Below are 27,878 nucleotides of genomic sequence, written 5' to 3'. Positions count from 1 at the left end.
TCGATTGGCCGCATGTTGCTGTTTTTAATCAAAAGCCTGCAAGTGTTAGCTAACGTCTCACTCCACACAACACTGTAACAGTTTCAAAACCTCTGCAAAATATTTTTCTAATTTTAAATATAATTTAAAGGAGACATGTTTTTTTTTTCAGGCAACAAATTGAGGCCAGCAGTAACATTTCCAGACCTCCTTTTTAGAATCTATCAAAGATGTTTATCTGTAACGTGGCAGGGAGATGGAGGTGGATGGTAAATTTATACAGTGTTTAATTTATTGATCTGAGTCAGCTTGACGTTTGTGTTTCCATATTAACGTCGCAACTCTCTCAGAAGGCATTTAATTTGGTGTTATCAGAATCACTAACAGGAACACAGCTGTGCTGTCTCATCAGCTATGCTGAGGGGAAAAGGAGGAAAGCAAGTCGGGACCCTAACAAATCAGCTGCAAATGACAAGACTGATTTGATTTTTCATTTTGGCATTGGAGAGGAGCACATTTTCAGGCTGAAAATGGAAATGGGCACATTAATTCATTAGCATGAAATATAACTTTAGGTGGAATTCAGAGTTGTTATCATTGCTCTGGGGAGAGGCAGCGATGTGCGGGCCCTGCCGCTTAGATGAAAACCTCTGCCAAGGTTGTGCAAATTGAGTAAAAGCGCACCCTGACTGACACACAGGATAGATGGCTGCTGAGGTTGGCAGTTTGCCACTGAAGTCATACCCTACAGTCCTCTATCCACTGCTTTTAAATATAGAAGACCATATGTCCAGAGCAAATGGAAAACGAGAGGACTAGTGCCAGGAACAGTAATGAGACGTGCGACAAACAGGCCTGAGATTTAGTTCTGACATTTGATTATCCAAATGCCTTTTTATTGTATTTTGTTTTATTTATTTTGTTTGTTGTGATCCTTGAAATGCATTCATTGTGTCACTGATTACGACGACTTCTCGGGTGTCTGTCATCCGAGACGCAATGTCTGTTTAATATGTTATAAAACTGAAAGCTCAAGAGTCTACAACCAAGCTAGCAGCTCTGTGAAGCTCAATGTGATCAAAAGGCATTGCTAGTATACTGACATTTAGCAAATATGCTTTTTTCTATGTTTATGTTCTGTTTTTTCTATATTTGGCATATTAAATGTATAATTAGTGCTAAATGGACCACTTCTGAGGCTGATAGCAGGTAATAAGAGACCTGGGACACAGATTTGCTGTAAAAGGACTAAAACCCTTGTGATTCGATTAACATTGTGTAGTAAGGCTGTAGTAATTGTTCTAAGTGGGTGGACTTAGTTGATAAGGAGCCGAGGATACACCATTTACACTGGGTCTGAGAAGGAGACTTTTAGGACCACATCACAGACAAGAGACTGACAACAAGACAGATGAGGGGAGGGCAAAGGCACAAGTTTTGCACTATTATTACCAAATTATCATAAATATGGCTAAATATAGAAATATATATTTGCATAAGGTAAAATGTTCAGGTTCTGCATCTCAGCCTATTTCTCAAAGGGAATGATACATCGTATGATAACAAACAGGGTTTTTTTGTGCTATTTCATCTAGTTTTTCACACTTATTTCAGATATGACATCTTATTTAAGCTTGCTCATCTTTTTTTGATACACATCAGACTTTGTCTTTTTTAAATAATAATATAATCTATCAACACAATGTCTGCAATTATAACCATTTCAAACCAAAATTGTTTTAATGTGTTTTACTTTGAAAAGAAACCAGAAGATCCATTAAAAGATATTTCTGTCAGTTTGGTTCAAAATAAAAGGTTGAGGCTGGCGAGCTAAACAATGTTTGAGGCACTTGTACAAGTTTCTGTCTATCTTTGCAAGGACAAACAATAGTTACCCATCATGCTCAGATTCAATTTTTCATTTTCTTATGGTCCCGGGTTGGTTTACCAAGTATTGGAGTTGTTTTGGATTGCCAGTGTTATTAATTCAAATTTTTTTTTGTGTTTCTTTACCTAGTATTTTTATTTTTTCATGCATTTTGTCTCCTTTAATGTATTTAGTCCTGCTGATCCTAATACCTTTAAAATTGAGTTCTCCCTCTGTGCTTGATCCTCTTGCATGAATCCTCCTGTGTTTAGTTCATTCTTGTGTCTTTGTTTTCACTTATCTCCCTTCCTGCTTATTTTGAGAGTTAATATTTCTTGTACTTTGTTTTTAGTTTTGTTTCCCTTGGCTTGTCTTCTATGACTTATTTCACCTGTTTTTCTTTCTACTCATGTTTGTCTTCACTTCCCTGATTGCCCTTCTCAGTATAGTGGCTCATACTGTATACTTTCCAGTGTTCCCCTAACATTACCTTTGAACTACTGCCAGCAGTCTCATAATAAATTGTTGAGTTTAGGTCCTTGTCTCCGCAACGGATTTGATGGAGATGAGAATGTAAAGAAAAGAAAAAAGCCTCTTCAGTGATATTCTGGGACTCATTAGCATGTTTCTGTGATTGCCAAGAAAAGCTTCCCATGCTGCTGATTCTGCTAGCTTCTGTTTTGTTTTGAACTCATCATCAAGCTTCGGTTCATGAATTTTGGGACGACAAAAAAAACCTTTTAAAATTTTGGCTTCACTTTTGAGACCAGACTGTGACGTTAAACACCGTGGGTATAGTGACACACACTTATTTTATCATAGCCGTGGTTTCGGCTTAAACGCACGGGACACAGACACTCCCGCTCAGTAGTCACTCTGCTCCCTTCCTCGACTGTCACTGAAACATAAGAAGAGTCACAATCAGTCACTCGTTCCAAACACCTGTTCAGCCCCGCCTCCGCGCCGGTGGTGGTATGACAGAATATATGTGTGTGTCAATGAGAGAGGCAAATGTAACACTGAAGATGCAAGGAGCATAGACAGTAAAGGTGCATGAAGTCAAAATACCTGAAGAAACAGACAGTGGAGAAGAGAGGACAAGAGGGTACAGGCAGGGTGGATGGGTGGAGACGAGTGTCAGGGGTGATTTGTGGTGATGACCTGCTATGATGCATGGTTTGGAAATGGTGGTACCCGACTAAAAGACAACAGGCCGAGCTGGAAGTTGCAGAATTGAAGTTGCTAAGATTTTCATTGGTGGTGACCAGGATGGAGGAGATTAGAGATTAGTGTATCTGATGACAGCTTGGGCTAAGCAGTTTAGATGATAAAGTTAGAGAGGAGTTAGAAGAAGCTTTTTAAGCTAAGTTAGAAGATTGCAGAAAAGATTCATGGATGTAGTGTAGGAGCACATGCAGAGGGCTGGTGTGACATATGAGTACATTTGGTGAAATGAGCTTAAAAAAAGAAATCCGACGGACTCTAAAAGGCAAGAAAATTAAAAAAGACTTTCAGGTGGATGCAGCACTCTTGAAATTACTAAGATATTAGGGCATTATTACGCATAACTCAATTTATGGACATCTATGATCTGACCTTTTTGCAGTTGTGGATTTGATGGGTTTTACCCACATCTGGTAAGAATTTGATGTCAATGGCACTTTTAGAAATATATTTACTTAGAAAATTGGTGACATGTTCAATTCTTGTTTTACCCAGTATAAGTCCTACACTACGACAACCGACTGAAACCAACAAAATGACCATTACGTGGTCTATGTTGTGGACACATCTTCCTGTAAGTGGCACAAAAACGTTTTTTGATAGGTACGATAATCGTACTGTTAAAGTATGGAAAAAATAATCCACAAAAAGACAAAAATGAATTTAATTTAATTTTAGTTTTATATTGTGAATCATCTCTATAGATATTTCAGATTTAGGTATTTGTTATAAGATCATGTAAGGTCCTGCTCTCCCAAAGTAGGTAAGGCCAGGATTAAGGTTAGGGTTAGCACACATGACGTCAGCAGGTTAAATACTCAGCTTGACTTTAATAACATTTTATATTGACCAAGAGCACTGTGATTGTTTAATAACAAAATTAGTCCAAGTCCTTAATAACTTCCCTAAAAAGTGTTCATAGACTGTAGTTGATACATTAGTTTCTATTGTTGCTAGGCAACTGGTTTGTTTACATCTGATTGCAGATTGCGCATTTTTTGATGTTGGGTGACTTCTGCTTTTCTGTTAAACACAACTAACTCTTTGCAGGGCATCTTTGGGGGAAAATCAGCTGTCATGGAAGGAACTTGTGGCCAAGGCGCTCCAGGTAAGCTGTAACTTTGCTGTAGCACAGTGTTTGTTGTATTCTGTGTAGATGACACACTGTTAAGCCTCTCTGTGGAGATCACCAACACAGAGCTTTCAAAATGTTAGTACTGGTGAACACTCATGAAGTCATTCTCACATTTGATTTATTGATTGCAGCACTTTGAATTTGTACAGATAAAAATGAAGACTAGTTTTCACCCCATATTCTTAAACATTTTTACTGAAAAAACAACCAAACTGCAGTATCTGTACACATACACGTGTGTGTTTGTTTTAGCTGGGTTTCAGCCAACTGACTTAAGTCTTGTTTAGAAGAAATTCTTGAAAAACTTAACCTTTACAATCAGCATTTGTTGCTGGATTTTAGTATGAAATAAAAATATGAACCTGGTGATGCTTTTTTAAAAAATAACAACAAAAAAACAAAAGTAAACCAAACTTTCTATCATTTACCTGAGGAGATATACTGATCATATTTCTGTGCTATTGCTCCACAGCTTCATTGAAAAAATATGTGCTATGTCAAATGCCGACAGCTTGGGCTGACCTGCCTTCATATCGCGGACCTCCGGCACCTGGCAGTATTGGGGTCTATACAAAGAGGACTGGAAGGGAAACCCTGCGTTATAGGGGCTACATTTATCCATCTGCTTCAGCAGAAATGCCCTTGACAGCATTTCAGCACCCATTCACATGTGGGTGTAAGAGAAAAGTGACCAAGTACAAAAAGCTGCTGAAGGAGTTCAAGGATAAAGACGCTGAAGCCGAAGAAGTGACAAAATTGATCTCAGAGAGTCGAAAGAACAGAGAAATGCTTGGCCATGCGACTACTTCGTCTGAATTAAAACACTCGATCCAAGAAGACAACGCAGCCACCAGTGGAAGAGAAATCGAATCAGAACATACGGGTTCATTAATTCAGCATGTGGAGTCTGACAACATTGATCCACTTCAAGAAATTCTCGATGAAAGCGAGCTCGCATCTCTTGACTTGTTTGACGAATTTAAAATAAGCTACAATGAGTGGCCATTTTAGCATGCCGTAGGAGCCGGAGTGTCTTTGGACTTTCAAATAAAATATGTGAAATCTTGCATAAATAATGTGAGCAGCAGTAAATCTTTTTTTTTTTTTTTTTAAGTTTTATCTATCTTGGGTGAGCACTACACACACGCAGTTACTTTATTTAACTTTAAAGTTTATCTAACCTTATTTTATGTAGCCATCACCAAAGTGATGGCTACATGTAATAAAAATAAAATAAAATGAAATGTTTGGTAAAATAAGAGAAATAATACAGACACAGAGATAATAGTTTTCGATACATAACACTAAAAACTCTACCAGCCCCACTGAGGCTGTGAAAATTATGAGACAGGCCTACTAAACTAACTGAAATGCTTGCTTATTTAGGACTTTCAATATCACACACATTATAGTGGCTCACCTGCCCGCTTCTCAGCCTCTCTCCTTAGCCGTCACACCAACTCCAATGGAGAGAAACTTGGGGTTAGGGTCGCTGAAGGATACTTTGTGGTTCGATCCCATTCTCAATGCGAAAGCTTCCAGTTAATGGATGGCCTACTCTACCTCCTGAGCTACAGCCACATCGTATATAGTAATGCACTTTGCAATTTGATGAATGTAGTAATGCAGTTTGACCAGTACACCAACATTCCTGCAAAATCCAGCATAGTTATGGGGGCGTACTAATAACAAGTCTTGGGTTTGAATACATCATCTGTCTGGGGGCCTTTCTGTGTGGAGCTTTCCAGGTCTACATCAATAATTAGTGAACAGGTATGCTCAATGACACAAACAGAGCCATGATGACAGTGTGTGGAGTAGCCCCTTTCATGATAATATAAGGCAAACAAGTTTGACCCATATCAAAATTTTGTTTGTAAGGATGCAGAAGAGATTTGAGATTTGCTGGACGACGTCTAAAGCAGTGGTTCTTAACCTTGTTGGAGGTACCAAACCCCACCAGTTTCATATGCGAATTCATTGAACCCCTCTTTAGTGAAAAATAAAATATGATTTTTTTCAAATTCAAGACGTAGATATGTTTTTTACTGGTGTACAAAATGAGCCGTGCATGTCACGGCGGAGGCTCTGCCCAAACCCCTGAGACTGACTCACCGAACCCCTAGGGTTCAATCGAACCCAGGTTAAGAACCACTGGTCTAAAGTAAATGATGTCAGTGTGTTCTGTCTTTCTCCCCTCATCCCCAAGTGATAGCGGCAGATGGTCGCCCCTCCCTGAGCCTGGTTCTGCCAAAGTTTCTTCCTGTTAAAAGGGAGTTTTCTCTTCCCACTCTTGCAAATGCTTGCTCACAGTGGGCCATTTGATGGTTGGGGTTTTTGTCTGTGTTACTGTGGGGTCTTTGTTGGTATTCGGCACTATATAAGAAAAATTAAAATGATGATCAGAGGAAATATGACTAAGTCAAACTTAGCACTACTGCTGAAGAAAATTAATGCTAATCATGAAACAAGAATACACAAATTAGTTAAAAAAGTCCAGTGTTTCTTTGCTGTTTCTTTGCCATTAAAGGATTGTTTCTCTCAGTTTCCTGTGTTTGTGTCCTCCTTCCAGTGGATTTGTATATTTTCTTCGAATAATGTTTACTTGACACAAAATTCGAAGGCATGCCTGGATACCATTTGGCATCCCTGATGTAGAATGAAGAAGGATGTGTGGACTAATCTGTTTCTGCTGAAGTTTACATCCTTTATTTTAACTATTTACTTAAGATTTTTGTTCTGTTGCTGTTGCACCTTAGCGCTAGATAAATGTTCCCCTGAGAGGATTTGCTCTTTAGTACCATCTTCTGGCATGACTTGGAATAACATGTTTGCAAATCTGTCTCTGTTCCATGATGTCATCAAAAAGAGTCTGTCATTGTTTGGGGGAAAGCATCTCCTGCTCTCTGCTGTAATTGCCATTGTTTGACTTAAGATGGTCTTTGAAGGCATTGTCGTTTTGTAATTCTGGTTTCTTTCTGGTAATGAACAAACAAGTATTTGAGCCAAACTAGCCAAGTTATTTTGCACTGGTATTGTGTATTTTTTTTTTCTCTTTTTGTTCATTGTCAAAGGAGCTTGCAAAGAAAAGCGTCTGGACTTCTTTAAGTTGCTTGAAGACGTTTCACCTCTCATCCGAGAAGCTTCTTCAGTTCTAAGGTCTAATAGAGAGTCCCAGATTTAGTCCCAGATTCCCAGAATCAACGCTGGACTTTTTAAACTAATTTGTGTATTCTTGTTTCATGATTAGCATTAATCTTTGTTCATTGCTTCTAAAGGCATTTTATGTTATTTTCTCAGCAGCCTAAGTAAAGACCGTGAAGTTGACCCCTCTTGTCTGCGTGGTCATTTTAAAGAAGAGTTCAGATTGAATGTCGACTCTTGCAAAACGCTGAAGGTGGACGACGTTATAATTTTTTATATTGAAAAGGCACTCGTTGTTTTAGACATTTCCGCAGTGAGAGCTTCAATGTTATTTTTATTTATTTTTCATTTGATGGAGGGAGTCTTGCGGTCTCTGGCTGCCATGGTCACTGTGTTGCTTCTTCAAGCTGGATCAGGCAGTGAAAAATGTGTCTGTTCCCGTTCCAAGGTGAAGGATAATAACTTACTAAGTGGAAAACTGGATTAGAGGCGTTCACATTTGCTTAGTCATGCCGCCCTCCCTGAACACGTGCGCGCACACACACACACACACAATCAAGTGTGCTGTACACACAAACAATTATCTTGTGCTCCTTACAAAGTCAGCCCCATGACCCCGCTCCAAACAGACAGACACACGTTTTTCCAACCACTACATGCACACACACTGAATCAATCTGCCTGCAGTCCGCATGATTTATTCCACTCTAATTGCCTAACTCCAGTATTAATAAGTTTCCTTACTTGTGCTACAGCCTTTGAAGGGTAATTGTGCAATTCCTTGTCAATTTTTTTTTCTGCAAAGATTTTTTTTTTAAAAATAAATTACTTTATAATCCAACAGAAAAACACAAATGTCATTTGACAAGAAGAGATTAGGCCTCTGACTCTTGACATGTTTCCCCGGCTGTCAAGAATCTGACAATAAATACATTTAAATCTATGCAAGCCAGCACTGTTATGTAAAGTCTTGGCAGTCGATTGGTATGAGTGGCTGCGTACTGTTTCGATGCCCTGCAGAGTTCTGCTAATGAGGTGCATTGACATCAGAGTGCAGAATTACCACTTGCGCATTTATTTGGTGCTTGTTTACCCCATAACAAACAAATCCTGTTCATCCACTCCCAGCTCCTAAAACTGAATTTTAAAAAGGTTTTAAACTTTAGTACAGATCTACAAGATTCCATTTGACAAGCCTGAATTATGGTGACAAAAATCATGCACAAGATGTTTTTCCATTTGATGAAATGTATATTTAAAACAAACAGAAGACGACTGAATCTTGGGTTGAAATCTAAGACGTTTGTTCATCTTTGTGCGAATATTTGATGGAGAAAGTGAGTGAAGTGCAAAAACATTAAGTATTTATCAAAGAAGGCTTGTTTAACTCTTTTAATGGAGTTAAACAAAGGTTTGCTTGAAGATTTCTCTCGATGTAGTAGTCATATTTATTAAAACGATGGGACATCCTGAAACAACATTACACTATCCTGGGTCTGACTATTTTTTTTTTTAACTAAATTGAGTTTGTTGTTTTGTGTTTAAGTTTTCTTTATTGATCTTCATGTTATCTTGAGTATTTCTGAGTCTTTAGTTTGTGTTACTTAATTTGTCCCATCAGTATTTTCTGTCTTACCCTCTTGTGTGAGCTCACCTATGTTGAGGTCATCCGTGTGTCTGCCTTTCCCCATTTTTTTTGAGTCTTGTTACCCCGATGTGTTCACTTCTCCCAAATGCCCTCATTTGTATGAATAGTGCTATCTTCTTTTCAGTGTCTGATAACCTACCCTCATGTGTTTTGCCAATGTGAATGTTTCTGATTTAAAATAAATGAAAAGCATTGGGAGATTCAGTTTGCTAAAATGGGACAAAGACTGGGACCCATGTGAAAAATCAGTTATTCACACAACCACTAGAGGTGTAGCATAATGATGGAGTTAGCCTGCAATCAAAGTGAAAACCAAAGTGGCAAAAAACTGCAGTTTTTTTAGGAGCCACTTGCAGCAACCCCATAAAGAAACTAAAGAAAATCAACAATTTAACACAGAAATAAATAGTTTCTTAATAGGTCAATCTGCCAGGACTTATTTACTATTTCCAGATATTAAACTGGACTCATCCATTGTGTCTGTGTTGGAGTCTCTTCAAGCATTTAGAAAACAATGACTCACAAATATTGCGTCCTGCTGTGTGATGCAGACATTTTCGGTGAGTGAAACTTGTATTGCTTTGTCAGTCTGTTAAGCTGCGTACAAACTGGAAGCAACTCGCTCGTCCCACATGACTTTGAATCCAGGTTCTGGTTGCCTTGGTAACCTTCAATTAATGGTGAAAAAACAAACAAACAAACAAACACACAAGGCAAGAAACGTTCCCCACAGAAACCCCCCCGAGATTACAAATACATAATAAAAATAGACAAAAAATGAAAAACATGGTGTAACACGTCAGTGTAGATATAAACAGGATAAGCACAGTGCATTTATATGAGAGGAACAAAGTTTCTTTCTCCGTAACTCACGATTGCCTGTGCTAACGAGACAAACAAGGTTTATAATATATTCAATGATAAGCTGTTCCAGAGAAGTAGTTCTACTATAGCTCAGTTTTTCTGACTGCAGCATGGACGTCATTCCTGTTATCTAGATGTGAAAAGATGGAAGTTTGTCTGATTTCCTTGTTTTGGGGCCATTAAAGAAACAAAAGCAGTTGCCTTTGCTTGCACTTTACAAACAGTGACCTCTAAGGGGGGAAACCCAAAGATGCAGACATATGGAGATAGTATGCATTATTTTTTTTTAAAACAGGACTTTTGCATCAATGCAGATTTTTATAAAATATAAATAAAGCTCATCTGTTTGTTTATATTATGTTCATATTCATCCCAACCATTGTGAAATGTGCTCATACACAGTGGACACTACTGTTCAGATTTATTATCTTTCAATGGTGACTTTGAGATCGAGCTGGAAGTGGTCTTCCAATGAGACCTCTATCTTACATCATTATACCCTCTTCATAGTATATTCAGTGCTGTGAGACTAAAAGCAGGCACAATTTCATCCTGTCGTATTTCTCTGCCAAAGACTTCTCTGTGTTGTCAGCTTGAAAGTAATATCTTAGCAATTTGAAATAAACCACATAATACAGACTGTAGCACATACACAGCAAACACTGAGAGGGTGTGCGATCATAAGTCATTTGCAACAATTTTTGCAATTTCTTTGGCAGCTCCCATGAGCTCCTCAAGTTCTGCTTCAAATATTTTTGGGATCCAGGCCAAATGCTGAATTATAAACATTTGTGCTGAAGACGCTTTTGACCACACGCAGCTTGCTCTGGTGAAGGACAAAACTTCAGGAGGACAGGAAAGCAATAAGAAAAGCACATTTGTCACGACTGGTAATATAACCTATATTCTATAAGAGAATGCACGTATGCAAACATAGTTATCTTTATGAAAAAAGACTTTGTGCTTCATAAGTTAAAGGATAAAGGGTCCTCCAGAGTAGCTAAAACATTAAAACCACAAGCCTAATATTTTATAGGTTCTTGTTTTGTTGGTAGAAATTTTTCTGACAGGAACTCTTTGGCCATCCTGTGGTATCCCACTGGCAGCAGAGCCTTCTTGTTGCACAGATCGGGCTTTTCCTGTGCCACCTCTGAACACTGAATCAGATTTGGATCTGGGAAGTTTGAATGAGAGGTCGTCATACTGGGCTCCTGTTGTGTACCTGAAGCCTTCTGTTACACTGGGTCACTATTATCTTACTGGAGGCTGTTGCCATGGGCAACAGTCGGTGTCCTTCAAGTCACCTGTCAACGTAAGGCGTATAGGGAAGAGGATACAATCCAAAGGTATTAAGGTTACACTAAATTTTTTACCACTAGATGTCAGTAAATTGCAGATTGCAGTCAACCAAGGTCTGTTTTCTTATCCCACCCAATTCCAATGCATAAATGCTATGGTAGCTTCTATAGGGCAATCATGTTTTAGTTTGCCTAGAAAGATCAAAAATATGTAATTTAGACTGTATGTGTTTCTATTACTATGTGTGCTAAAAAAACCATTTTTCTACACACTATATTTTATTTGAATATTGTCAAAAATTATCAGAACATCAGAAAATAAGACACGCGTACACCAAACAAGTCAGTTAACAGTCATTTAAATATTTTGTGGTATCTTGTTTTTAACCTTGAGTCACTTAAAAATGTCATCTTTTCTTCAGCAGATTCAGTAGATTTTTCCATATGAGTGAAAGGCTGTTAGTCCACTGTTTACCTCAGCTGTCAATGCTGGGTGAGAATCGTCCGCCTCTATTTTATTCTGGAGGAGGCTACAAAACTTTGTAAAAGAAGTCTGAAACACATCGATGAGTCAGTGAATTTCACTTGTGTGTGATGTCACTGATACTGAGGTGAGCTGTTGAGGATATCCTGAATGTTCCTGTTAGTAAGTCCTGCTTTTTTTGCCTCTGTTAGCTGTGTTAGCTGCTGTTAGCTGGGGTTAGTGAAACTATTTTTTAAGTGGATGCAGCTGTGTTCAACATTTAGTGAATAAAGTCTCTTACGTTGTGAGAATGTAGTCAAAGTGTTCATCAGAGGTAGTGTGTGAGGTGTAATATTTTTTTTGTTTTTATTTTAGGACATTCAAACCTAACATTAGCTGGCATAATGTTAACTTATAACCAACTGTTGTTGATTAGCCAACTCTTTGTCAGCTATCCAAGGGCAGGAGGATCGCATATCTAATCTGCTGATGAGTAATTGTGATAATATCTGAAATAAAAAAAAAGCATTTTTTTTGTGTGTTAGACCCCAAACTTCAGTTTAACTTGAGGTGAGGAGGAATAGACATTTATTAAGCATTTCCCTTCCTGGGTGAAGGCGACCCCTTTTCAGATTATAAAACATATTTAAATGTTCCTCTACGGCAATGCCACTTCTCAGCACTTCTCCTCTGGTCTCGGTAGTATCTAGATGAAATTTATCGTCTGACCATCGTCATAATGGCCACAAACCAAATTTCCCAATTGAAAAAAGAGTTGTTATATATTATACATGTTGCTTGAGCTTTAACCACTTCCAGCTTTATGCAATATAATTTATTCTTTTGTACTTTACACAGCATTTGATTATACTTCTTTTGTCTGCATTTCAACAACACAATATGTGAGGAGTTGCATTTTTATTCCTACTCAAAGCTTGTTTTTTTGTGTTGTTGTTGTCTATACTTTTGTTCCCCAGGCCATGAAGAAGGTTGCATTCTCACCCAGAGCTCTCTTCCTGGATTTCTCTTCTCTCCCATTTCTCACTGGAGAGGGGCTGAAATCAGACGGTGTTCCACTTCTCCTCGTTTGCCCGTGGCTGTGCAGCGCCTCCTCCAGATTATTCCTCACCAGCGCTGGCATATTACAGCCTGTCTGTGTGTGTGTTGTCATGCTATGCTGCATACATGAAAAAAGCTTCAGAAAACCCCCCAAAGTGTTCATGTTCAAAAGGGCCACCCACATCAAAACAGCGTCTGTCTCACTGACTGAGTGCAGCTCTTTCCACCGGCCTGTGTTTGGTCAAGACAGACCCCCCCCCCGCTGACATGCGAGCCCAATCTACGAGGGGCTTGTCATCCTCGACAGCTCTGCTCGGAGAAGTGCCGCTGGAGGATATAAGCATGGCGTCTCTGTGCCCCTCCACTCGTTTTTATCAGTGTGATAGGTTTCAGCTCTCGATGAGTCATTCACTACTGAATGGCCTGGTGATTTTTCATGTTAGCTTTTTTACTGCCTTGGTTGGCAATTCCAGGTTGTGGTGAGCTGTACAAACGATATGAAAAGAGCCTTTTGACTGTGATGCATTGTGGATGTTGTGACGCATGCACACCTTTGTGAAACTGTTTGGCACCTTTGCAATCTGTAACTGTCACCATGATCTCTCATTGCTGCAGGTCTCTGCTCTGTTGGTGAGTGTGTGTGGTGATCAATACATAATACTAACTTCTGCCACCACTGTTCGTGAAGTTAATAGCACGTGGATATTGTGAACTGACATATGGCCAACCTACTTTGCATTTTTCTTATAGGACATGTTCTAAATATAAACAATCAACTTTCTTTCTCAACAGCCTTTCAATGGTTATCTCCACACTTTTGTGAGCCTTAGGGGTGGAACAAAGTGATTTGCTGCCTTTAGGTTGTTTAAAATATTTAGATTCCTACCTCAAGATTAATTTTGATTTGGGAGTAGTTGTCACACACCAGAAAATCAAAATAAATATCATGGAAAGACTTAGCATGAGCCCACCTTTCCCCGGAGAGCTGTGTGTGTGTTTGTACATAATACATGTAGTGGAATTTTTGTTTGGCAGCCTGTCAAGACGATGAGCAAAGAACATTGGATTTGTGCAATTTAGTGGATGTTCAGTAGCTACAGTCCTTAGAAAACCTTCCAGTGGAGGAGAATTCATATCTGGAATTGCTGAAATTCTTTTTTTTGATGTTAACCATTTGAGCTGAACTTACACTACAGTGCTGAACTCCCATATAAAGGAAACACTGCACTGATTTCGAGCTGAAACACACGCGTGAAAAAGAGGAAAAACTTCAGAAGCCGATTAGTCTATAAACAGGTTCTCACTGCTATGAAAAAGAGATACTGGCTGTTGCATTAGCATAATGAACAACCTAGATTTGATTACAGGAGGTACTGTTCTTGTCCTAATCAATATTCTAAAGCAACACTACATAGTCCTACCAAACATACCCATCACAGTTATTGAGGTCTCTGTTGGTGCTTTGTTTAGTTACATTTCTGAGAAAGTGCACCTGAGCCTAAATTCGTACTAATAAGTCATTAATTATTACAGAGTGAATATGATGTTACTGAAACTTCCTGCAGAAGTCTCAATAATTGTTTTTCTCACAGACACAGATTGGGCTAAAAGTCATAGATCACAACATATGTTTGACTGTTTGACACTTTGATGTCTTCAGATGCAACATTTAAGAATGGCACACACAGGAAGTGATGGTGTGGGGTGTTGGGGTCAGTGTGGAGGGGATAAACTTCATTTTATGTCATTTAGCTGATTTTACAGTCAGGTTAATAGTTAATAGTTTAAGTGGAATTGCTCTGTCAAACAAAAAGGCATGAGGAACACGTCCACTGACTATGATTAAGCATATATTAGATATACTTTGACTAAACTTCCCTAACATGTAATTTTGGTTTGCCTGGCTTCCTGGTGAGTGATCATCTTTCACTCTTTTGTGATGAAGAAAATGAGGACAAGGAGAGTACTGCTATCCTCTGTATATTAATGCTAATTCTTTTAATAAACTATGCATCACAGAATTGAAATTCCAGGGCAAATAAACACAAGTTGTGAACGGCTCTGATTAAAGTTGAAAACCAACTCAAAGACACTTTAAAGTGATCGCCACATTGCTTCTACCGTAGAAATATGAACAGGTAGAAACGGAGGCTTGACTGCTCATCACTGCTTTGTTACCTGCTGAAGTTCAGGCTCCGACTGCTGGGCTGGGGTCGGCATACATTCAGCTTTATCGTCACTCTGAAATTATGGCTAGCTTTGTGTTAGCATGCTGTCTGTACAAATGGTTGTAAAGCGACAATGTTCTATTAGCAGTATAATGCAGTTGTTTCTGTCCTGGACCACTGTGCATTTTACCATCACGCTCTTGTCCTTTGTTGCAATAAAAACAACGTACATCTTTCCACTGTAGACCGTTCTACCATTTTCCTTCTTGTGCAAACAAACTGAAAGCAAGTCTATTTCCTGGCATGCAGATAACTGAAGACAAGTAATGACATAATTACACTGCATTAAGCATTTATGCCTTCACCATTTTGCAGTTTTAAAACTGGACATAAAAACTTCTTAATCACAAGGTAAACATGACCTAAAGCTTACTAATCCCCACATTTAGTCCTAAACATAGATGAAGGGTTCATAGATTAACTTCTTTTTAACTGTAAGCACCCTCATGGCACTGGAATAAATAACACATTAAATGATGTCGTTCTGTAGTAATTACCATGAATGTTACTATCCCAAAACGGGCACGTAAACCGTTAATGCCTCGGTTTGCCTCCTACTTCAACATGTAAGAATTCAGACAGTTACACATGGCTGTATTATGTTTCTCTGATTTTCATAGTGAGTGGATATTTAATACAGTGGAAAAGCCTCTTTCCTCTTGGGAGTTGTCACTCTCTTCTGTACCTTTTTTTATTAAGCTGTAGAAATGGTAGTAGGGGCTTTGTCTGTGTTCTCGGTCTCGGACTGAATATGCAGGTATTAGTCTAAAAAAAAGGTCAAATATAAAGTGGTTAATAGGATGAACTTCGGCAAGTACATGGGGTCGAGGGTGGGGTGAAGGTCTGAGGCAAAGTGGAAAGTGGGCAAATAAAAGAGAACTCATGAGACCAGTTGAATATATTTGAGTATGTAACCCATCCATTAACATTTTTTTGTCCACTCTTGTCACTGCGGAGCTGCATTTTCATTTGTACGGCAGTGCTAATGAAGGGCTGGCAGTGCAAAAGGCAATCGGCTGAAATGTGTAATTTTTATGAAAAGAGAATTATTCTAATAAGCATTATGGATAAATCACCACTCTGAGGCTGCATGTGCAACTAACTCCTTGTTATCGCCGCTCTGTTAATTAAGACTGGTGAACTAAAGAGCCTGGGAACTGGATTTCTCTCCGAATTAAACATGAAAGTGAACTGGGCGGCGGTGAAGCTTTTTCTTTAACGCTTCACGGTTCTTTAAGAGGAAACTCATCTGCTCTGTACAGGGGTGCATGCAGGGGGGTAGTGTACCTACACTGTAGGGTCTTCAAACACCTGGATGCAAGATTGTTTTTGTTTTTGTCTTCAACCTTAAATTACTGTTGCCTGAATTAATACGTTCACAGCATCATGTTGTTGAGTTTGTTCTTTGGTTCCTTTTCTCAGCGTTTCTTGTGCTTCTCCATTTGTCGCCCCTGTTTGTCTCTGTGTTAGCTTCTTTGTGGTCACCTTCTGTTATGTTTAGGTAACGACTTTCGATACTTTTTTCCCCCCATTTCTCTAATTTGTGGCTCCTCCTCCGTCCTCCTGCCCGTGACCCATAAATTAGTTTCTGTGTGATGACTGAGGATACACAGGTGTATCCTTTGCACAAGTATTTTTACCTGCAAACAGCTCTAACATCATAACCATGGTGGGAGGAGGACTTACTGTTGTTTTCAGCTATTTTAAATCAAACTTTCTGCCCTTCACTGTTCTGTGTGTGATTGAAAACTGGCGCAACGCTTTTTTTCCACTGAGTCATCCTGTGAATTTAATTAAGTGTCCACAGCGATAAAACATGCCACGCACACTGTTACACGTGAAGTAAAATACAGCTCTATCTGGCTATAACGAAACAATTTATGATGCAGCCGTGTCAAATCTTATATTTACAATCACCGGCCCCTTTATTAGGTACACCTCCAGAGCTCACTTAAATCTTTGAGGCATAAATTCAATAAGCTGTTGGAAAAATCCCTCAGAGATTTTGGTCCATATTGATACGATATCATCACACAGCTGCTGGATATTGGCCGCACATCCATGATGTGGATGTTTCATTCTGCCACATCCCAAAGGTGGAAATTTGAGTGCAGTGAACTCGTTGTTATGTTAAAGAAACCAGTTTCTGGTGATTTGAGTTTTGTGACATGGTTATCCTGCTGGAAGCAGCCATCGGGGATGGACGTGGTCAGCAACAACACTCAGGCAGCCTGTGGGGTTTAAATGATGCTCTGTTGATACTTTGAGGCCCATAGTGAGCCAAGAAAACATCCCCCACACCATTACACCACCACCAGCCTGAAACACTGATATAAGGCAGGATGGATCCATGCTTTCATGTTGTTTACTCCAAACTCTGACCTCACCATCAGAATGCTGGAACACTTTGAGACCAGGCAATATGTTTCAAGTCTTCAATTCAATTCAATTCAATTTTATTTATATAGCGCCAAATCACAACAAATGTCGCCTCAAGGCGCTTCATAGATACAGAGAAAAGCCCAACAATCATATGACCCCCTATGAGCAAGCACTTTGGCGACAGTGGGAAGGAAAAACTCCCTTTTAACAGGAAGAAACCTCCGGCAGAACCAGGCTCAGGGAGGGGCGGCCATCTGCTGCGACCGGTTGGGGTGAGAGAAGGAAGACAGGATAAAGACATGCTGTGGAAGAGAGACAGAGATTAATAACAGATACGATTCAATACAGAGAGGTCTGTTAATACATAGTGAGTGAGAAAGGTGACTGGAAAGGAAAAACTCAATGCATCATGGGAATCCCCCGGCAGCCTACATCTATTGCAGCATAACTAAGGGAGGATTCAGGGTCACCTGGTCCAGCCCTAACTATATGCTTTAGCAAAAAGGAAAGTTTTAAGCCTAATCTTAAAAGTAGAGATAGTGTCTGTCTCCCGAATCCAAACTGGAAGCTGGTTCCACAGAAGAGGGGCCTGAAAACTGAAGGCTCTGCCTCCCATTCTACTTTTAAATACTCTAGGAACAACAAGTAGGCCTGCAGAGCGAGAGCGAAGTGCTCTAATAGGGTGATATGGTACTACAAGGTCATTAAGATAAGATGGGGCCTGATTATTTAAGACCTTGTATGTGAGGAGCAGGATTTTGAATTCAATTCTGGATTTAACAGGAAGCCAATGAAGGGAAGCCAAAACAGAAGAAATATGCTCTCTCTTTCTAGTCCCTGTCAGTACTCTTGCTGCAGCATTTTGGATTAACTGAAGGCTTTTCAGTGAGTTTTTTGGACATCCTGATAATAATGAATTGCAGTAGTCCAGCCTGGAAGTAATAAATGCATGAACTAGTTTTTCAGCGTCACTCTGAGACAGGATATTTCTAATTTTAGAGATGTTGCGCAAATGGAAGAACGCAGTCTTACATATTTGTTTAATATGTGCGTTGAAGGACATATCCTGGTCAAAAATGACTCCAAGGTTCCTCACAGTGTTACTGGAGGCCAAGGTAATGCCATCCAGAGTAAGAATCTGGTTAGATACCAAATTTCTAAGCTTTTCAGCGCCGAGTACAATGACCTCAGTTTTATCTGAGTTGAGAAGCAGAAAGTTAGTGGCCATCCAGGTCTTTATGTCTTTAAGACATTCCTGCAGTTTAACTAATTGGTGTGTGTTATCTGGCTTTATGGACAGATAGAGCTGGGTGTCATCTGCATAGCAGTGAAAATGTATGCTATGTCTTCTAATGATGCTGCCTAGGGGAAGCATGTATAATGTAAACAGAATTGGTCCTAGCACTGAACCCTGTGGAACTCCATAATTAACCTCAGTGTGTGAAGAGGACTCTCCATTTACATGCACAAATTGGAGTCTATTAGATAGATATGATACAAACCACTGCAGTGCAATACCTGTAATACCTACAGCATGTTCTAATCGCTCTAATAGAATATTATGGTCAACAGTATCGAGTATCGAGTCTTCTGTTGTCAGTTTTGGTAAACTGTAGCATCAGTTTTCTGTTCATAGCTGTGGCACATTGTATGGTTTTCTACCCATCAGCTTTGTGGTTAGATAAGGCTGTGTGTTCAGAGATGCTCGTCTGCATACCTTGGTTGTAATTAGTGATTATTTGAGTCACGGTTGCCTTCCTGTTACCTCAAAACAGTCTGGCCATTTTCATCTAATCTCTGGCACCCACAAGGCATTTTCTCCAGACAACTGCTGCTCATTGGATATTGTCTTTTTCAGTCCCACACAACCCTAGAGGTGGTTGCTTGGGCAACAACCATCCAACAACCACGCCATATATAAAGCCACTTAAATCACAGTTCTTCCCCATTCTCTTTAACTTCAACAGGTCTTCTTCACCTTGCCTAAATGCCTTGAAGTGATGCCGTGCAACTGGCTAATTCAGTAATTGAGTTCATTAACAATTGAACAGGTGCAAGAAAATTACACAGCAAACTGGCACCTGTTTCAAGTCAAACAAATGGAAAGCAAACAGACCATCTGACAAAAGAGGAGGACGCGCACAAACAGTGGCCATTGGTGATGAGACACAGGTGGAAACAATAGAACACAGGTGAGAGCAGACTATCACAAAGGGGGAAGAAAACACAAAGTATCCAAAGGACAGGAAGGGATTCACTCATTGCCCATCACTTCTTGTTATTGGCTGTTCTTTCGTCCAGCAGATGGAGACTGACTTCCTGAGGTCACCTGTGCGTAGGTGAGACTGTAGAACCCTGAATCAAAGAAGCAAAACAAAACCAACAGAAAACAAGAACATGATAAAGAAATACTTAAATGCATGCATGAGGCTTCCTCCCACTTTGGTTTCTATATTCCAGCTGGGTGTATAATTCACGTGTCTTTGATAAACATTCCCATAAAGGATCCACCTGTGCATCTTTGATTGTAGCTCTCTCTATAAAGCCAGCCTCCTCTCTCCCTCCTTCTGTCCTCCAAATGCATTTTAGGAAATCCTTCAGATGAGTTGGTACAAATTAGTAAAATGGGGAAAAGCTGATGTTTTTTCACCCTACTATTTACCCTCCGGTTCTCCTCCCGTTTTGTTTGTTCCAGCCTTCTGTTCTTTGTGCTTTCCCGGAGATTTAAATTTGCAGTTAGGTCCTCATTATGATAACTCATAACAATCAGATGCTTCCTTGTACCTAGTGCAGTGCTGGCTCCTCTAAGGAGCAGTCATTTACAGATATTATTCTCAAAGGAAACTCTTTGTTTTCTGCATAATCATTATACATTATTAAATAATTTTAGAACCGCTGGTATGAAGCTGGGCTGAGATCTCTGGTGCCGTGTCCAGAAATTAGGTTTAACAAACTCTGAGCTGGACTGAAAAACAAGAAGGCGGAGCATGTTTACTCTGCGAAATCTTATTTTTGTCATACTGATCATGTGTTTCCACCAACAGAAATTATATTTTAGAATGAAGACACACACCTAGCTTTAGCTGAAGAAAGTGGAGTTTGACTTCTGTCATTTTTTTCATTTAGGTTTAAGAAATGCTGATGGTTTGCCTTACATTTCCTCAGTCTCAGAGGTGCCGATTGTGTGGTGAATGGGGGAAGGCGTTAATTAATGGATCTCTGAGATTTTGAGTCACAATGTCAAAGGGTAAATAAAGAGCAGAGCTGCCATTTTAATCCACCATAGAAATACTGTGTGACAATGAACATTCATCTTTGCATGAGTAAAAGACTCTGAGTTGGGGGAAAGACTTACTTAATTACATTATAGCCCACTCATTCATCATTTAGCAGACTTGAATTTCCTTAATGGGTCATTTAAATGTTGGAATCTGACTGGACAGAATATTTCCCATCATACATTTAGATATATTTATTCAATTCGACAAGGACAAAATAGCAGCCTGAAGATGAAAATGTAGATCAAACAGATGAGAGCGAAGTCTACCTCATGGTTAGGTTATATTTTTAATCATCAGTGTCACATTTAAAAATCTTCTACTGCTGCATAATTTAATGTCATTATTTTAAACATAGTAACACATAGTAAACAAGCTTAAGAGCGAACTCAGAGCAGGCTCTCCAAAGCTCATTTCCTGAAACTTTTCATAATCAGATTGTGTGCTTAGAGAAGAGGGCTAAAATGTGCCTTTATATTCTGCACCGCCTTAGGCAGTGAAGCAGCAAAACAAAGAGTTGGAAGCAAACAGTAAACCTTGAATAGCGCCTGATGTATCCACGAGTGTCCTTCAATCAGTCCTCACACCTGGAGGACCGTACAATGAATGGAAACATTTAGCGGTGATGGCCCTTGAGACGGCTCTCATCCTTTGTTTGTATCAACTCTTGGTACCTCATATCAGAGGCCTTGGTGGTGTTTGGCTTGGCTACGTTTATGAGCCTGACATTTGGCAGCTCTGGACACGATCACAAACTCAAGGCTGACAGATGGCAAGGCAGTCTGAAAGAAGAGCCAACAGCTGGCAAGACTTTACAGTTACTGCAAAAAAAAACCCCAAACAAACAAAAAAAACTCATGGTACATACAATTATATATGTATTAATTAGAGCCATATGTTTCATTTTAATTAGATTCCATATAAAATCTTGATTATAGGAATATAAACAGTGAAAACAAATACCACCTTAACTATCATTACGCTTGCCAGGCTCACGCGGCTTACTCTGAGCACTTTCTTCCATCGCAAGCACAGCTAGAGCTTTTAGTGTAACTGGAAAGCATAAAGAAGAGCAGAAGTACTGTATATCTCTTTTCAGGGAAAACGAAGAAGCAACAAAGGGAGAGCTGAGAAGCCAGCAGAGATTTGACTAAAGATAGAAAACAGAACATTAGTGGTTAATCTTCCTAACAGACTCTTGCTGTGAGCTCCAGCCTCTCAGACAAAGCTCTGAATGAGTGCCTAAATATAACCGTTCCTGAGCATGTGGCCAAACTAAGCCACTTTCAACCTGAATCTGTTACAACACACTGTAACTGTAAGGACAGCTGTACGTTCAATAATGCATGTCTGATGATCTTATAGCAAAACTTATGTTTATTGGTGAATGAATAACAGATAAATATAGCAAGCTTAACCTCCTAAGACCCGAACTCTTCCACGGCATGCATTTTTAATTTATCTGTGATATTTGGGCTGATTAGGGTCCGATGAATGTAAAAACAAAGAATTACCAGATTTTTTTTTACCCATTTTTGCTTCTAAGAAAAATGAGAGCCACAAATGAGGATATTCGTTTAAAATTTTGATAGAATAGTAGCAGTATAATGTCTTTGTAAGCGGATATCAGGCCCTTGTAGAGCAAAATTGAGTATTTGGGTCTAAATAACCAAAAATGTGATGCCCACATATGTGGACGCCAGGTCCTAGGAGGTTAAATAAAGCCTAAAAAATAAATGTTCTATCGTTTTATTTTCACTGCAGTTGTGTTCAATTGCTTCTTGTTTGTGGGTCTCTCTGCCTTCAGTTTGTGTTCAGTAACTGAAAAGTATGTGGCTGCGATCAGGTGACTGCCTTGGCCATTGGCTTTGTTCTGCTTTGGTCATTATTCATTTTCACTGTGAAGCTCTGTTCATTCAGTTTTGCTGTCATTGTCCTGGGCCATGTTGGCCCAGTATTCTTAGTTTTCGTGTGTTTTGTATGTTGTTCTTTATTTATGCCGTGGTTCCTAGGTTCTGTTAAGATTACCCTCTGTGTATCTGTGAGCCCTCGTTTCCCCTCCTTGTGTTTTATTCCATGTTTTCCCAGCCCGTTATGTCTGTGCTCTCCCCGTGCTCTCTCTCCTACTGTCTGAATCTGTGTACTTCCTGTTTTACTTTGACAGTCTCCCGTCAGTGTTGCGTTTACTCCTGCCGTGTCTTGTTATGATTATCAGTGTCACCTGTGTTCCCTGTGTGCTCCCACTTCCCTCGTTAACCCTCTGTGTATTTATGTCTGCGTCTCCCTCAGTTCTGTGTCGCGTTCTCCCTCATTCATGGTTGTGTGTTTCTCCGTGCAATATGTTATAGTTTCCAGTTTAGTTTGTATGGTTTTTCTGTCCAGCAATAAAGCTGTGTTTTTAGTTCAATCCTGCCTCCGTGAGCTTGCGTTTGGGTCCTCATCCTGCCTGCACAGCCGCAACCATGACATTTGCTGCATTTGTCTGAATCTGAGCAGACATACATTCACTTCTATCAGCAGTCACAATATTAATAATCTTTTTTTTTTAAATAAAAATTATATTAATAATCACTAGTGACCCGGTTCTACAATAACGTTGCCTCCACCATGTTTGACAGATGATGTAGTATACTTCAGATAATGGGTTGGGGTTAGTGTACTTGTTCATACTTCTTTCTTCACATCATTTTGGTTCATCTTGGTTTAATCTGAATAGAGCTGTTCAGGCTCTAATCTGGACTTCCTGTTCTTGAATGTCACAAGGTTTGCACCTTGATGTAAACCCATTCTTGAAGATGTCTTAATTTCCTTAACTCAGCAAAGAATTCCACTTCAGTGCTTCTGTGGTCTTTCATGCAATTTGATGTTGCTAAATGTACCACATTGTTTGGCCATTCCAAGCGTTTTGGCAATCTGATAGGTTTATTTATTTTTAGCTTAACCTACACTGACAACTCTTTAAACCTCATATTGAAGGTTCCAGTGAAAATGATAGAGGAGGCTGAAAAACTTTCTCCAACATCACTAACCAGGCAAAAAGAATTAATGTCAGTACAAACTAGGCCACAATTAGATTTTCAAATGGATGAGCTCTTATTTAGTCACAAGCAGGCTCAAAGTTCAGACAAAACAGGAAGTTCACACAGAACCACATTTCTGTTAAATGCAACCAAAAAATATATTAAGCTAAATGCAAAAGAAATGTGGACTAGACAAACCCAAACAAACCACATCTGCCTGCTTTTAAGAGAGAGAGCATCAGCCATCAATCCCTGTTTAAACAATTAGGTTACTGGTGAGTCTCAGAACCCACCCCTCACACCTTACCCACCACAAAGCCAGAAGGAGAACAGACAGAGCAGGGAGAGTGGACAGGATCACCACAGTCTAACTGTACAGAATTGTATATTATTTAGGGCAATTGTGGCTCAAGAGTTGGGAGTTCGCCTTGTAATTGGAAGGTTGCCGGTTCGAGCCCCGGCTTGGAAAGTCTCGGTCGTTGTGTCCTTGGGCAAGACACTTCACCCGTTGCCTACTGGTGGTGGTCAGAGGGCCCGGTGGCGCCAGTGTCCGGCAGCCTCGCCTCTGTCAGTGCGCCCCAGGGTGGCTGTGGCTACAATATAACTGCACCAGTGTGTGAGTGGTGGATGACTGGATATGTAAAGCACTTTGGGGTCTTTAGGGACTAGAAAAGCGCTATATAAATACAGGCCATTTACCATTTGATCTGATCCCATGACGGGAAAGCAGAAGAAAGGTAGTTATCATCAAAACAGAATGCTTCCTGTTTAGTAGGAATATACTGTAACTCGGTGAAGTGTTGATTTTTAACACTATTCACCTCAAACGAATATATTATTGCCATAGTACATGCTCAACTAAATGGCCCCAAACCAACTGTGCCGAATAAAATATAAATTGTAGACAGCAGGAATAAATAGCAAACAGGAGAAATATATACAATCAATACAAAAATAAGAGAAAAGCACACATTAGAGAACAAGTTGCAAAGTGCTTGGAAGTAGTTTATTTATATTCAACCATTTATATTGAACAGAATTGGTAGGATTCATTTTGTGGAGACAATGCATGTCTGAGTGATCCATATTACAATGCTCCTAGTTTAATTTTATTTTTCAAAAAGCAGTTTAAAAATACTTTACCAGAAAACACCCAATCCTTCCTGCTTACTGTAGGTCCAACTTCGCCTGACGAATCAGATAGCAAGATAATAAGCGGCAACAGTGTTGAAAATCACCTGATGTGGTTGTGAAGGCATGAAGCTGACAGACTGGCTGATGAGTGACAGAAAAGATGACATCACCTGCCACTCTGCTGCCTGTTGATGGCGTTCAGTGATAACATGGACATGAGCAAAAGCTCTGTCCTTGCAACACTGCAGAAGACTTACACCAATCACGCTTTCCCTCTGCGTCATGTCCTGAAGGAACTTCAATCACGCTGCTGCTTAAAGGAGGCGAGAACAGAGTCTGCATGTGCTACTTAGACTACACAAAGACAAATACTGTCATACATAATGTATGCATGCTGCATGTGTGAGCATGAATATGAAGCAGTATTACTTTGTATTTTTATTCAAATGCTAATTTCGTTCGTGCAGAGAGAGAAGTGATGAGAATTTATTTTTGCACTCTACCAAACATGTGAAGTTAAAAGCTTTTCCAGGTTTTCCTTGCAGAAAAGTGCTTTAGATTGTCATAACAAAAGCCATTCAATCCCCAGTTACCCCTGTACAGGAAGTCTGGACCAGCTCTTCCTCTAAAGGGTCAGAGTTTCTGTTTCTGAAAAGTAGTACCCTAACTGGTAGAATCTAATTTAATCTGGTGGTCTATCAGCAATCTGACTGCTTGGTGAACTTTTGGTGGACTGGACAATAGGCCCGCAGGATCTGTAAATTTTATTGGCTAGATTAGAACAACCTCTTAGAAGCATTAAAAAAGTTCCACCTTAGACTCCTGCATTTTGGGTCCTATCCTGCTTGCCTCACACAGTGTGTTACAACAGACTATATTTCTGAATCCTCTACTTTATCAACTATCCTGGAGCTAAATAGTCATTTATTTAGGCAGTCCCAGATGTGACTGGTGAGGCTAAGGCCTTGGGGGCCTAAAGCTCTTTGACAGTGCGCACCACCTGTCACAATCTTTACTAAGCCTGTACCATTACTCAAGAGCAACTTTAAATACTTTTAGAAACAGCATCTAGTCCAGGACCTCACCCCAGGGCCCAGAAGGTAAGAGAGGCCCAGTCAAAATGACTAAAATCCCTTTCTCTGAATTATCCTGGATTCCCACATTTACAGTGTAACTGAAAAATTGAAACTTTATAAAGGTTCCACTTTATGTTTAAGTTATGGTTCTCTCTTGTGACCCAAAGCTTAATTTTATTTATGCAGTATACATTTTCTTTATGTATTGACTTCCAGCAGCTAATATCAGTCATTTTTATACTCCACTATTAAAATGGGGACCTTTTGTGAAAAGTTTTTATGTCACAGGGGCATGCTGGGAAATGTATTACTTGCACTTCCTGACCTTGTTTCCTGTCATTTGTGCAAAATGCTCTTGAACCTGCTGATGTCAACTATGCAACAATTTGTTTTTTGGCAAATGTTTTGTAAGATAAGATAAGATACGAATAAAGACAAAGCAGTAAAAAACATTAAGAGAAAAAAGAAAAAAATAGAATCGAATAGGATAAACAATAACATACTATACAAAATACAAAAAATACTATATACAATAGAATAAGTACTATAGAATAGAATAAAATACTTTGTTACATAGGGAAAATTGCACTTGGTGCCACTGCACATCAGGGAGACAGGGTGGTAGTCTGTAGTTAGCTGGCCTGGTAGCGTTTAAATTATGTCAAGCAAGCAAAGCAAAAAGGTGGTGCTGAAAAGAAGAAGGAGAGAAGAAAGCAGGCTGAGTATACTACTGATCACTTTGCTAAGTGCAGGGCCTGAAATATACTTAAAATGGTCTCTGATGAGTGACTAGTTGGTATTTTTGTAAAGGAGTTATGTTCAAATATGCATTTATACTGTAATGGCCGTGTATTATAAAGTTAAAATAGTTTTGCGTTTTCTAATTAGTTGAATTCAATTTAGTTTGAGTTAGTTTTGTGCTTTTTTGTATGGAGGACACATGTCAGAGGCAAGATTTAGGAAAATCTGTACGTCTATTTCAACAAAACAAAACAACTTTTTGAAAGCTCACACGCTTGTAAACATCCAGAGTCTCAATAAACAAGTCCAAACAATACACAGTCGAGTTGTAATACAAACTTCAACACATAATAAAAATTATATTTCCTCTATATTTTTATTTGAGTAGAGATTTACAAATTTACAAAATTGCTTCAGGCAATTTTTTCTTTTTATTTTAGTTAACCAAATGTTTTTTTTACACCTATTTTTATTGTTTACTTTAGTTTTAGTTATCCATGATAGCCATGGTGATATGTACTGTAAAACAGAATCTTTGTCATTGTAACATGCACAATGAAATTAAATGCAATTCTACACAGAGCACATTCATCTGGATATTGTTATTGCAGCATTTAATGTGTGGGATAGAAACTGGTTGTCAGTCTGTTTGTCCTTGCTTTAATTGCTCTGTACTGCCTGCCTGACGGTAACAGTTCAAACATACAACAGTGAGTGGCCAGACTGAGACGGATCCTTCATGATGTTATTTGCTTTTCAAGGCAGCGGGAACTATGTAGGTCCTCCAGAGTACAGGGGGAGCATCCAATAATCTTCTGGGCTGTGTTGATAATCCCCTGGAGCTCCCTTTTCTGTGCCACTGTGCAACACAAAGACCACACACAGATGCAATATGTTACAATGTTCTTTATGGAGCAGTGTACAAGGACCCCAATGGTCTCTCTGAGATGATGTTCTTCCTGAGGACCCTCAGGAAGTAAAGTCTCTGTTGTGCTTTTTTAACCAACTCTGCGGTGTTTACACCCCAGGTCAGGTCCTCCTTGATGTAAACTCTCAGAGACCAGAAGTCTCCGACCCTCTCCACACAATCCCCGCTGATATTTAAAGGACATTTTGTCTTCCAGAAGTTTATAATCAGTTCTTTTGTCTCAGACGTGTTCAGCAGGTTTCTTGTCTCTGCACCACTGGAACTGCAGCTCCACCTCATCTCAGTCAGTGGGCTCATAGTGTGTGTGTGTGTGTGTGAGAGAGAGTGATGTGTGTGAGATGATGTTTTTGTTCCAGTACAATGTGTCAGTAAGGGCCCAAAAAACACAACTAACCCAGTTAAGCACATGC

The 27,878-nt window shown here is 39.5% G+C and overlaps 1 long non-coding RNA gene across 1 annotated transcript; it reads left to right on the top strand.

The window, feature by feature from the left end:
• The first annotated feature begins 4,052 nt into the window (after nucleotides 1-4,052).
• LOC148100983 (uncharacterized) lies at nucleotides 4,053-5,281 on the top strand. The gene is made up of 2 exons (XR_015719696.1): nucleotides 4,053-4,178; nucleotides 4,678-5,281. It is a non-coding gene; the product is annotated as an uncharacterized LOC148100983 (long non-coding RNA).
• The last annotated feature ends 22,597 nt before the right edge of the window (nucleotides 5,282-27,878 follow it).

The sequence above is a fragment of the Neolamprologus brichardi genome, chromosome 10, assembly GCF_056152115.1.
Source record: "Neolamprologus brichardi isolate AB-2024 chromosome 10, ASM5615211v1, whole genome shotgun sequence".
In the NCBI taxonomy this organism is placed as follows: domain Eukaryota; kingdom Metazoa; phylum Chordata; class Actinopteri; order Cichliformes; family Cichlidae; genus Neolamprologus; species Neolamprologus brichardi.
Note: the sequence above shows the minus strand (reverse complement) of the source record. Positions and strands in the feature narration are given on the sequence as shown.